Source organism: Phasianus colchicus, chromosome 10 (genome assembly GCF_987193195.1).
Source record: "Phasianus colchicus chromosome 10, bPhaCol1.hap1.1, whole genome shotgun sequence".
NCBI lineage: Eukaryota > Metazoa > Chordata > Aves > Galliformes > Phasianidae > Phasianus > Phasianus colchicus.
The window spans coordinates 17,826,727-17,838,726 of NC_143445.1; the positions used below are offsets into that span (position 1 = coordinate 17,826,727).

Sequence of the window (12,000 nt, forward strand, 5' to 3'; positions counted from 1 at the left end):
TTGCAGGGTTACAATTAACATCCCACTACACCTTAATTCCACTCTGAAGGGCAATGCTGAATTCCTTTCATGAGCTGTTTTGTTCTTCTGGATTACTGAGATCAGGACTTCCAGAGCAGCACGTTCTGATGCTGTTCTTTGTGTAAACATGATGTGAAGACATGTACGAATGATTGGTATGTCTCCATCGTTTGTGGCAGAAGAGGGACTGAGGTCTTTTCTGAGAGCGTTATCCAAAAACACATATTTGAAAAACTGCATTAAAATTGAATGCACGTATGTAAAATACAGGACATACTTTAAAAAACTTCAAGAAAAGGGTATTCATTGATGGACACACTATGTGCATTGTAATTAGAGCCCAACTCTTACTCTGCTTCTGAGGAACACAGTATTAGATTACAACAACCACAAAGTTCTCCTTCCATAAAGTTGCAGAAGTACATGTGGAATAGTTTCCATTGTAACGTGGCTGTGATTTAACAGGGCTGCCTTGCAGAAAGTACAATGGTTCTACAAACCCATGCTGCTCTTTCTGTTTTGCTGGCAAATCCATTTCTTTAAATGGAATTCATTACTGGGGAGAATCAAGGGAGCTTTTTGTTAACTGAAACTCTATTTTGGCAAGAAATTGTGGTTGAGTGTAAACACAGTAGCGCTGGGGAGAGGAAAGAAGAAAGTGCTTTGGAGATGGGCTTTCAAAGCAAGTTACACGAACCAAACGTAGAATACAACTTCAGTTGTTGTTGCTGTTTTTTTCTCTCTCCCAGTTCATATCCTACTATACATGACATGACTTAATTTGCACGAGGAAGGAGGAAAGGCAGCACTCTACAACTCCAGTTTGTACGGGTTTTCTCCTCCTTGAAGCACAGGTAACACACGGCAGTCAGGCCACATCCATCGGTGTGATGTCTGCTCTGTCCTCGTGCCCCGTGCTCCCCGCCGTGCCCACGAGGAGCTGTGCTTCGCAGTGCTGGGGATGCAGACTGATGCAGCGGGGCGGTGGGAGGCACAGCTGAGCCTGCAGGCTGCAGGGATGGGTGAGCACTGCAGGGTATGTGGACATCTGCCATAGTGCGGGGCATGAGCCAGCTCTCCTGACCAGTAGTTCAATGCATTAGTCTCAAATCTCTGCTCCGAATTTTGGTTCGGAGACCTTCTTCAAGGAGAGATACGATTCAAGCCGAGTAGAAGGCCCTGGAACCAAACACTACTCAGTTTATTACGTGTCAGCGTTACTGACAGCTCTGCATCCTTGGGAAAGCCAGTCCTATGGAGTCAAACGCGCACAGACTTTTCAAACACTCACATGAACCCACCCTCCAACAGTGTGCATCACCTGATGCTCTTATTTTGCTTCTCAATTTTTCTTCTGACTTTTTTACGTTCATTATCATCTTTGTTAGAGTGAATGAGCCAATCCAGTATGACTGAGGTTTTGGGGAACAATGTCACAAAAAGGAAATGATGTATGGAATGAATGAATCTTCCCTTCACTGATCAGCTGTTGTGAAGACCACTGCCCCACATGTTCCCATCCCACAACATTCCCACATTGCCTCAACTCCTTTTGCTGTCCCATCTCTCCATGTTGTGCAGGTCTCCTTGAAGGCTGTTTGCAAAATGTTTTCACATTCTGTTTTTTTTTCACAGCCTGTTGCTGGCCAAATTCTTCCACTATCTTCTGTGCCAGTTCACTGTGTGGTTCCGGATCATGTGTCTTGTTGTCCAGAATTGGACTGTCTTACCGTTTACTTAAATATGGAAGTAATCCCAAGCAAAACAAAAGAAAAGGTAAAGCAGCATGTCAGCTGCTTTAGGAATACGTTGTTCTAAACTCATGTTGGAAAGCCTACAGAAAGGTATGGTGTCCAAATCTACCCAAGAATTGAGTCTGCTGCAGAGCAATGTCTTCCCAGGGCACAAGGCTGCCCACTGTCTCATTCTTCCACGGCAGTCAGGCAGGAGGAATGGGAACCTGCCCAGAGCATCAGCTGACACATGGCCAGCAATGGGCTGAGCCGCCGCTCCCAGAGCCCTCTGCTTGTACCAGAAATGATTTTCCCCTGAAAAGGTTATGGCTTCTGCTGTAATTTGTGTGTGGAAAGGCCTGTCACATCTGCCAGAGATTTTGAAGGCTGAAACAACAACACCGTGATAAGAGAACAGCAGCAGTACGCACTGCTGTGCCTGAGAGTCCCTGCCCAGCCCGCTCTGAGGAGTGTGCACACACTCCATCTGTAAGGAAACCAGCTGGGTCCCCATCCCAGGGCAGGGCTGTAAGCACCACATTGTGCAGCGCTTTCTGTAAGGTGTTTTTAGTTTCTCAGCTTACCTCAGCCTAACCATACGTGCTCTGGATCAGATCTCTGGGATCAGCATCTCTTCTGCACAGTGCAGCACGCTGGCTGTGCTGTGCAGATAAGTGCAGATCTCCGCTTCCTTGAGTGCTGAAGAAGCAGAGTAAGGTGTGCTTGAAAGGTCGTGAAGAGAATTTGGATGGAATGTTTGGTGAATTCAAGTTCTTACACATGAAGGGAAAGGTCAGCTAGGCTCAAAGGGCATATACTCTCCACAAGACTTTAGGTCGCCCTACCATATTTTCCAAAGCAAATACTGCAGATTTGAGACGTGACCACAATACCTCCAGGATCAGAACCACAGAGAACTCTGGCATCCAATGGAAGCTTATGCTCTAAATCAGTTTATTTAAGCAAGCTTTAAAGCTTTTTCTCTAGACTGAAACAGAGGTTACAAGCAGAGCAGCTAACAGAAGCATCACAAGGCTTTGGTGAGGGCTGGCTCAGTGGGTTGTTGGACAGCCTTGAAACGAATCGCGTGGCTCCGAAAGTGCCATGGTGGGAGTCTGCAAAATAACACAGAGGTACAATTCTCTGTGGCTCGGGGCCATGTTCAGGCACTTCAGTTTTATTGTGATGAACTGGACTAGCTCCCAGCAAAGCATCCATTGATTCTGCAAACACAGTCCGTGTTTTTAAACTGCTGGTGTATTTGTGCAAATAATACGGGAACTGTAAGTCACGCCTGCTTTGTGCAGTGCTGAGCTTCATACAGGCTGCGAGAAACCAGGCAGGATGTCCGAGGAATTCATGTATCAAGGATTGGGTTTTTCTCATTCATGGAGTAAACACGTTCAGGTATGCTGTCTGAATGCTGAATGCTGCTAAAGCTTAAATAAATGTTTATATTAATGTGGAGAGAGCAAGCAGCTGGTCATGGGAAAAAAAATCCCACTCCCATTTCCCAGGAGCAAAATCCTGTGACAATAATCCTGTCACAGTTCACTTTTACTCCTATTGAAGTTAACAGCCTTGTTAACTCTCAGGAGCACAGGCTGACTTCACAGTGCACCTCGGGTTGACCGGTCCCCTTTCCACTCCTGCTTCTTCTCTGTGGCATAACAGCACTGACATCTCAGTGGCTCAGGGGATGCTATCAGATCTAGCTGTTTTAATTCCCATTTCTGTTCCAACAGTGCTGGCTGTAAAATGACCATAAAACTAAAACTTAATCAACATAAAATGTTATATTCACATTCCTTTCCCCATGCAACTGCAGCAGAAGGGCCACTCCATGCTTGCTGCCCTGCTCCAGGGTGCAGCTGGGTGCTGACAAACCAACTAACCAACAAACCAACATTTTAGCAGCAGCCAGGCAGGCTTGGCCCTCTCTAATCTTGGATGTGGCTGCTGGAGCTCTGTGTGACAACAGCTGAGCAGCGTCCGTGGAATCTACAGTGTGAGAAGTAGCGTAACTATCAGATGGTTTTGCTTTTTTGTTGCATAGATATCTTTTTTTTTTTTCCTTTTTAATGATAAAATCAAAAAGTAAAAACTTATGAGTGCACATGGTGTGCATTTGAGAATTAAGATGGAACTGCCAATCAGGGCTTAACGGCCCTCAGAGTATTTCATTCTGACCTTGGACTGATCAGAACTAAAGGCAGTTGGTCAATACAGGTGATGGAGCAGGCAGTGCAAACAGGTTCCCAGAGAGGTGGGGAGGGCTGAGTGCACAGAGAGCTGGAGATGTGGCTGAATCTCACTGTCCTGCTTGCCCAGCACTGCCCCATGTGAGTAGGGAGAAGCAGGGAGAGAGGAGCAGCACAGTGTGCTGGACCTGGAGAGGAAAGGCTCTGGAGATCAGAGCGTCTTGCAGGGAGGAAGGGCTCTCCAGCACCTCAAAAGATGAGTTTTGAAATCTTTAGGGCTTCTGTAGATGGTGGTTGTTCTTCTCAGGGTAAGGTGCTATTTGTTCTTTTTTGGATGATGATTATTACTGTTATTGTTTTCTTTGTTATGTAAAGAAGGGAGCCTACAGAGGGGAGGGGAATCAACTCTTTGAAAGGGTTGAGAACTGCAGGATGAGGGGAAATGGTTTGAAGTTGAGGGAGGGGAGATTTAGGTTGCATGTCAGGGGGAAATTCTTTACAGAGAGAGTGGTGAGGTGCTGGAACAGCTGCCCAGAGAGGCTGTAGATGCTCCATCCCTGGAGGTGTTCAAAGCCAGGTTGGATGGGGCCCTGGGCAGCCTGGTCTAGCATTAAATGTGGAGGTTGGTGGCCCTGCATGTGGCAGGGGGTTGGAGATTCATCATCCTTGAGGTCCCTTCCAACCCTGGCTATTCTATGATTCTGTGAAGGGTGACCCTATTTGGGGTTAAGTTTGCTTTTTTCAATGTGTATGGGAAGTGCTGAGTCACGGCCTGAACCTCTGATTAATCACCTGAGGCGAGCAATGAGGCAGCCCTGGGAGCACAGGTGAAAGCAATTCACCTGTGCTGCAGGAAGGGGTGGAGCCTGGCTGCACCTCTCCTAGACCCATTTAAGAGCTGACTGCCAGTGGGGAAGGATCTCTCTCTCTTTGGAAGATCCATTCCACTGGTCTTTCCTGAGCAAGCCCACGACATGGGTAAGTATCCTATTGATTCTCTTTGTCTCGCTGTGCCTAACTCTCTTGCTTGTTTCATTATCATAACATCTTAATATTATTAAATTATATAATATTCCTTTATACAATTTTCATTGATTATGCACAATGTAAAAGAGTTGTAAATAAATTTCATTAGTGATGAATAATTCTTAAACCTTCAGAAATACTTCAGTTGATTCAGATGTGACTTAATGAATTACATGATGATCTCCCCCTGTGGTGGTGTGAGGAGCTGCCTGGAGCTCCCAGCTCTGTGCCTCAGCCTTGAGCTTCCGAGCGACTTTGGCCCAGGAAGGTTGCAGCAGAGCATTGCTTTGTGCCTGTGATCTGCTTGGCACAAACAGGGGCTTTCTTCTTTCTTGTTGTGTGCCCCTCTGCCTGTTGAGAGCATCACACGTGAAGTCAAGAGGTGATGAATCTTTCTGGTTGGGACGAGCTGTTACTGATATCTGTGCTGGGTCTGGGCAGCCAGGGGCACCCACTGACTGCAGCTTTTGAACTCCCGCTATCTCAGCTGACACAGAGTCCAATCAATCCTCCACGGTGCTGGAGGCACATCAAAAGCTGCTGCTTGGTGCCTCTGGTACAGGCACATGGAATTGTGTGTGGCCGTGCTGAGGGAGGTCTGTCTCTTGCCTCGTGAGAAGCTGTAGCACCTTTCCCATGCACGGTTATTAGAGATGGACATAAAAAAGAGAGACCATCTATCACTTTTCTTTTAAGCAGGAAAGGCTTGTTTAGAACTCCCCATGCCTTAAGAAAATCTGGTATCCTCATTACTGGAACATATCCTCTAACTGTGTAATTAAATGTGACCTGTGATGAGATCTTCAATCTCCTTTTAGACCACCTTGAGTGCAGAGATGTTAACCTGCAAATGCATTCAAACAGAAGATGAACTGAAATGCAGATACTCCTGCTAAAGTAATACTGCAGGTGCCGACTGGGTGCTAATCTCAAATATCAGCCGGGAGTGGTTTTTAACTATTTTAATTTAAAAAACAATATTGAAACCAGTTTCTGAGGGGCCTGTATGTGTAATTCTCTGCTGTGAGGATACCTAATCCATTTACGTGCATGTGATTAGACAGGATTTCTTTCCTTTTCAGTTCATTTATTTTTATTAAAAGTGTTGGAGCGATAGAAACATTTATTTTTTTAACTTAGTAAAGCACTTGTGATGTTTTGGCCACTTGCTCTGGGAAGGAGGATTTCGGCATCAACAACTCACCAGGCTGAGAATGAAATCAGATGTGCTGATACTCTCCCGACTGTGCAATTGAGGAGAAAAGAAACAACAGTGATGCTAAGAGTACACAGGAGCTTTTGTGCCACAAAGCCCATAAGTAGGTGCCTTTAAGTAAGGGATTTCACTCCCCTTGTTCTGGTATTTGCCATTCGTGTTTACAGTTAGGCTTGTATTTCTTATTGTGCTTTACCAGCAACTTTGCCATGTTTACCATTTGATTAATCTATTGGGTGCAAAGAAGTATTTTGTAGTTTACAGGAAGTGTGACTGAGCTTTGAATTTGGAGAAGTTCACCTGCTTTCCCTTAAGCATGCCAGCTCACGTGCAGCTTTGTCTCGGTTTTCTTTGTTGCTGAATGTGAGCTATGTGGTTCATAGTGTGTGTTTGCAGACTGAGAGTCCTGTGAGCTTGCAGGACCATCCCCATCCCTCTGCAGGCTCCTGGAGCACGGTGACTTTCTGTTGCCAAAGCTCTGTTCTCCCAGCACACACATCTCCCGTGTCTTTTGGCTCACCGAGGCCAAAGCGTTTGCAGAAAGAACACATCAAACGTGTCTGAGAAGTGCTGGGCTCTGCAGCTCCGTGGGAGCACAGCGTGCTGGGCGTGACACAATTCAGTCCTGCCTTTTCAGAGATGAGCCTTCTCACTCCAGTTCTGTGCCTGAATAGCTTCCTACCCTGAAGTGCTGCCAAGACACTTTGCTGTGTCTGCTGCCTCCTGCGGACCTGAAGGTGCGCTTTGGGTCGGAGCTGAAAGTGCCCGACTTCCTCTGCCACGTGTGGTGGTTTGGAAGCATTACCTGTAAATGTGGTACTGAACTGAGAGTGCTTCACCACCAGGAGGCATTCAGCACCTACTGGGCAGTAGATGCTCATTCCCGGAGATAGCAAAGTAATTAATCAGCTTCCTTTAATATTTTTAGTACTTGTTTTATTTGTCATAATGTTTTGGGCAAGGCTGTACCTCATCGTGGTGTAAGAGTGGCACTACAGACTGACTTATGAAATGCAATCACAGTTCCTGAAATGCAATACTGTCTTTAAGAACGTGACAGTTGCTAGGTATGGTTAGCTGTTGTCTTAAGTCAAAACAAAGCGAGTCCAAAGAGCAGTATGTTATTACTTACAAGTCTGTAGGCCTACATAACCTGATGCCATAAAGTGATGGTTAATGGGAGACTTCTGGCAGTTGATTAATGAGGCTCTTAAATGTACATGCAAACCAAAATCCTGGAGTACTGATGCAAGCCATGGGTTGTCTTTGCTTGTTATGTGGTAGGAATTGGTAATCTCCTTGTGAGGATGGCCCTGCTGGCTGTCCTCATCCTGTCTTTTAAATGGCTCTAAAATAAAGAACCCACTCACCCCCCCCATCTCCCCAGGCATCGTGTGCCTCTCAGCTCAAAGAAATGAGACATGCTTGTTTCAAAGTTGCAGATGAGCATTTCTGAACTGTGTTATTTCATGGTTAAAAGTAAATTAAAACTTCACAAGTGGGATGATTTGAGGTCATGCTTTGTTTTCAGTCCTCAACTGTGACCTCTCTTCTGCAGAGCTGGTAGATTCTGCTATTTGCCAGCGTTTCTAATTAGCCAGAGGAATTCATTATTTTCAGATGTTAGAATCAGATGATTTAGACATCCTGAGCACAGAAACCTCCCAGGACTACTTTCAGATAAGCACAGGCTGAGACCCTTTGCTTGGTCAGGGCCCCGTGTTATTCTGTGCTCTGTTCTATCATATTGTTTTGGGACTTAGAAGTAAAGGTGAGCTGTAGCAGGGCGTAAGGTGTCTGGTAAATGGAGTTCTTACTCAGATCTCTGTAAAACAGGAACAACAGCAGGCAGTCAGGGGGGTTCTGTGTTGAAATCTGAGGAGGAGGGAAGAGGGCTGTTCTACAGGAACAAACCTGAGATAGCACCACTGGAATATTCTTGTTTCATCACAGACAGTAAGAATGTCTTTAGTTTGCACTCCTTATTCTGCTCACAGAATTTGTGTAGTGGATTGTATCAAATAGACCAACACATGAAAGTACACTTTTAAACGTGCATGATAAAGCTTTTCTGCTGTAGCTGTACCAGCAAATGATTGGTGAGCATAGACTGTGGGGCCAAGTATGTTAAACAAATGTTGATGTTGGTTTTATGGAGAGCTCACCTCATTGAGCCAATTGAAATGTACACACATCTGGTGCGAGTTCTTGAAGCTTTCAGCCTGACATAATTGAGTTGTGTTGAATGAATGGCATCCAAATTTCATTTGGGAAAGTGATGGCAGTGAAATTAATATGGATTAAAGAAATGGAAAATGAAGCTGTCACTTTCGCCTTTATCTCAGTTCAGAGCCCACATAATAACATTCAGTTTCCATTTTCGTATCAGGTTTATGAAGCTGTAGCTAAACAGTGATTGCTGCTGTCCCGTGTGCAGCTTCCGTTCTATGACTCCATCTCCATAACGCTGTCCTGGGCAGAAGGCTGTGTGAGCTCTGAGGTCCTTGCAAGAGCTGTCTTCTATGGCCCGTTGTGAACTTTGCTTTCAATGTTGCAGACCAACATATAATAATAAACAACCACCACAACTTTCATTATTAGGTTTTAGAAGTTTGTGTTCTGTTTTAAAATGATCATCCCAGGGAGAAAAGCCAAGGCTTCTTCCAGAGTTTGCTGTGCAAACATCTGAGTAGGAGGCTTCTTGAGGCTGTGTTTTGTACTTGGGTGGTAGCACTGATAATACTGTAAGACAAAGAGTTGCTTGTCTTGTGCCTAATCCAGTACAGAGAGATGTACAGACTGTTACATAAACTAGGTGCAACTCTAATTAAAAACAACTCTTTAAGCTGTATTGGTACAGATGTCTGAGGTGTGCTCAGGTGTAGAAATGAGGCCAGTGCAACACTGGGCTGTGAAACGAGACTTTGAGGACAGCTGCTGATGGAGTCACTGCTGTAATTCCCAGTCCCTTCAGTACAAGTAGCAGACAAATGCCTTTACTACATATTACAACACCTTTGCTTTATTGCCTAAGGGGGAAGGTGGATTTTAAAGGTGATTATATGACTAAAGGCATTTTGCTTTGATCTTTATTTCAGCTCTGAGCTGTGAATTTATAGGGAAGTCCATAGCTGTAGGTTTCTGGGGCACAGAAATCCATCACAAATTGCTTTTACCCGAAGAACATTTGTTCAAGTTCTTGAATTGAAAGTCTGATCTGGTACATCCAAAAATGTTTGGGGACTTCAATTTGTAATAGTGAATATTTACTGTGGAAAACCATTTTTTGGTGTAGTTTGAAGCAGTGCTTTCTCTAAAACACATTTGGAGTTGGGCTTTGTTCCATCAGCTGGCTGGAGGCACTTCCTATGCACGCTGGCTCCAGTGCTAACGTCTGTGGGTGTCTATGAGGGAAGCAGAGGAGGACATGCTGTTGGTACTCAGGCTGTCCTGGTTGTCTTGCTGATCCTTCGCTTAATGCAGAAATGAAGGAGCTGGGGAGCCGTGGAGCAGTGCGAGTTGGAACAGAAGATTTCCGTATTTGTGCGTATGAAGGGCAAAAGCAGGCTGGTGGAAGATGGAGTTTTCTTACTGTTTCCAAGTGACTGCAATTATGTTTCGTTTGTTTTGGAAACATGCTGCACATTTCTGACTTAGCTGTATGTTTCTGTTGGTTTGTGTCAGAACCATAAGTCAGTTCAGCTGACCTTTCTGTTACTGAATGCAAAATGATCTCCAAGGATGAACATTGCAAATTATTCCAAAGCAGTTTTCTTCCATTAGAAGCTGCTTATAGAACATCACAGCTGTGCTAAAGTTGGAGGCACATGAACGTACAGGTCAGAGCACAAGGTGGCTCATTTGCCCGCTGCCCCTTCCGTCCCCCCGCTGCACAGCGCCTCCTGCTGCCCCGTCCTGTTGGAAGGGGGAAGGAGCAGCGACAGACTGTGCTGGTGCGGGGCGGTGGGTGCGCAGCTGTGGGCAGCGCTGTGCTGCAGCGCGGCCGGGGCAGGCAGAGATCAGCAGGTCTCAGCACCCCCTGCGCTCAGCCCGGCACAATCTGCTGTTATTTACTAGTTCTCCGTTGGAGATGTGGAACAGAGAGCGTGTGGAGGCAGCTTGGCAGCCACTTAAGTGCTTTTCTATTTGTTCCTTGGCCGGCATTCAGAAATCAAATGGCGATGCATGAAGATCTAAAGCTCTTATTGAGTCTTTAAGTAAATATACTTCAAAAACAAAGGAAGAGCTTCATTATCACACTAAAAAGAAATAATGACTGGAAAGCTGGCTGTACTTCACATTGCACGTGAATCTGAACAGCATAAATGTTTTTTGCTGAGAAAAATTAACACATCTGTCATTCAGAATGTAGCTAAACTTTATTTACTAAGCTGAAACTCCAGATAAGTAATGTAGCATGTCTTCACTCACCACATAGCCTGGAAACCAGTGGCTGGCTGAGCAGATATGCTTTCAGATTTTTGTCATGTACATACCAACATGCAGCTCTGTGCCTGGCTTGTTGGAGGGGTGAGGGGGGCAGGGGGTGGGCACAGCCTTGGGAACCAGCAGGCCATGGGCAGGGCTGGGAAGTGGGGGGGAGCCTCCATCCTATCTGCATCTTCCAGTGGGGTGTAGAAGCTTTTCTGACATGGGGAGGAATTGCTGAATTTCGGATTAAAGAGCTCTGAAGGTGACAGGGTAAGGGAAGAAGCAGACAAACTTGTGTCTTCAGGAATGGGAGTTGGAAGAAGAACAATTAATGAAGTGCAATAGCAGCTTGCTCAGCTGCTGATTCCGCTTTCCCAGAAATGCTGAAGTGGATGTTCCCGATCTCAGCTCCCCACGGCTGTGCTCAGGGCTGCTCTGCCCAAGGCTGGGTGCGTTCCAAGGCCTTCCTGCAGGCTGGGATGTTTGTTAACATGGACATGTAGCAATGGTCTGCTTTGGCAGCATTCCCTCTGCAGGAAGCTCTGTTCCTCACTACACAGCGTGGTGGGAACCTCGGTCTGCCTTAGGCTGCTGAGCTGTGGGCTGTTGTGAATTGTGAGCATCCTGCAGGGTCATCTTCTGGTACTGCTGGGCCAACATGGGGCAAGTGTTACAGAAGCACAAGCTTCCTTTTCAGACATGGTAAAATACTTTGCCACTCAGGATTAACCTTTTGCTTAGGTCAGCAATAGCTCTTCTTGGATAATTGGAACAAGTGACTGTAAATAGTTGGGCCAGTGATGATTCAAATGTATTTTTTTTAGTAGAACTTCACTGGACAGTGAGTGCTGGCTGACAGTTTTCTCTTAAAAGCTAGTAACTCTCCATTAGAAGCTAGTAAATATGTTCATTTTCCACAACAGTAAGCTGTGATTTTTCGTATGAAGAGAATTGTTGACTCAAGTGGAAAGGAATGTGCCCTTAATTCTTTCAGCAGTTCCTACCCCCCATACTCGACAGCTCTGCTCGGAAATCTGAGCACCGTTTCTCTTATTTCTACAACAACATTTGCCTCTAATTTTCATGCTTTCCAACATTTTTCATACAAAGGGAAAACGTCTTTTTTTTCCCCCCTTCCCCCAGTGCTGTCCTACTTCTGATGTTACTTGGATAATGTAATTGAACAAATTATTTCCAAAGCAAGCTTAGCTCTCTGTAACATGATATGTACAACATGGTCTTGTACGGAGATTATCAACTGGAAGCTCACTGCAGTAAACTGGTCTTCATCAAAAGGCCCATATGATGCTCCTTTGTCATGCTGAACTATTCCCCTGTCGACCCAATGTTAATTTATGAAATGAGGCATTTA

At 45.4% G+C, this 12,000-nt stretch overlaps 1 protein-coding gene across 1 annotated transcript in view; it reads left to right on the plus strand.

The window, feature by feature from the left end:
• The first annotated feature begins 4,887 nt into the window (after positions 1-4,887).
• The window catches only part of AADAC (arylacetamide deacetylase), a 28,969-nt gene continuing 21,856 nt past the window's right edge, over positions 4,888-12,000 (plus strand). Inside the window, exon 1 of the mRNA XM_031603640.2 lies at positions 4,888-4,933. The gene's annotated coding sequence lies outside the window, so the exon portion shown is untranslated. The remainder of the gene's footprint in view (positions 4,934-12,000) is intronic.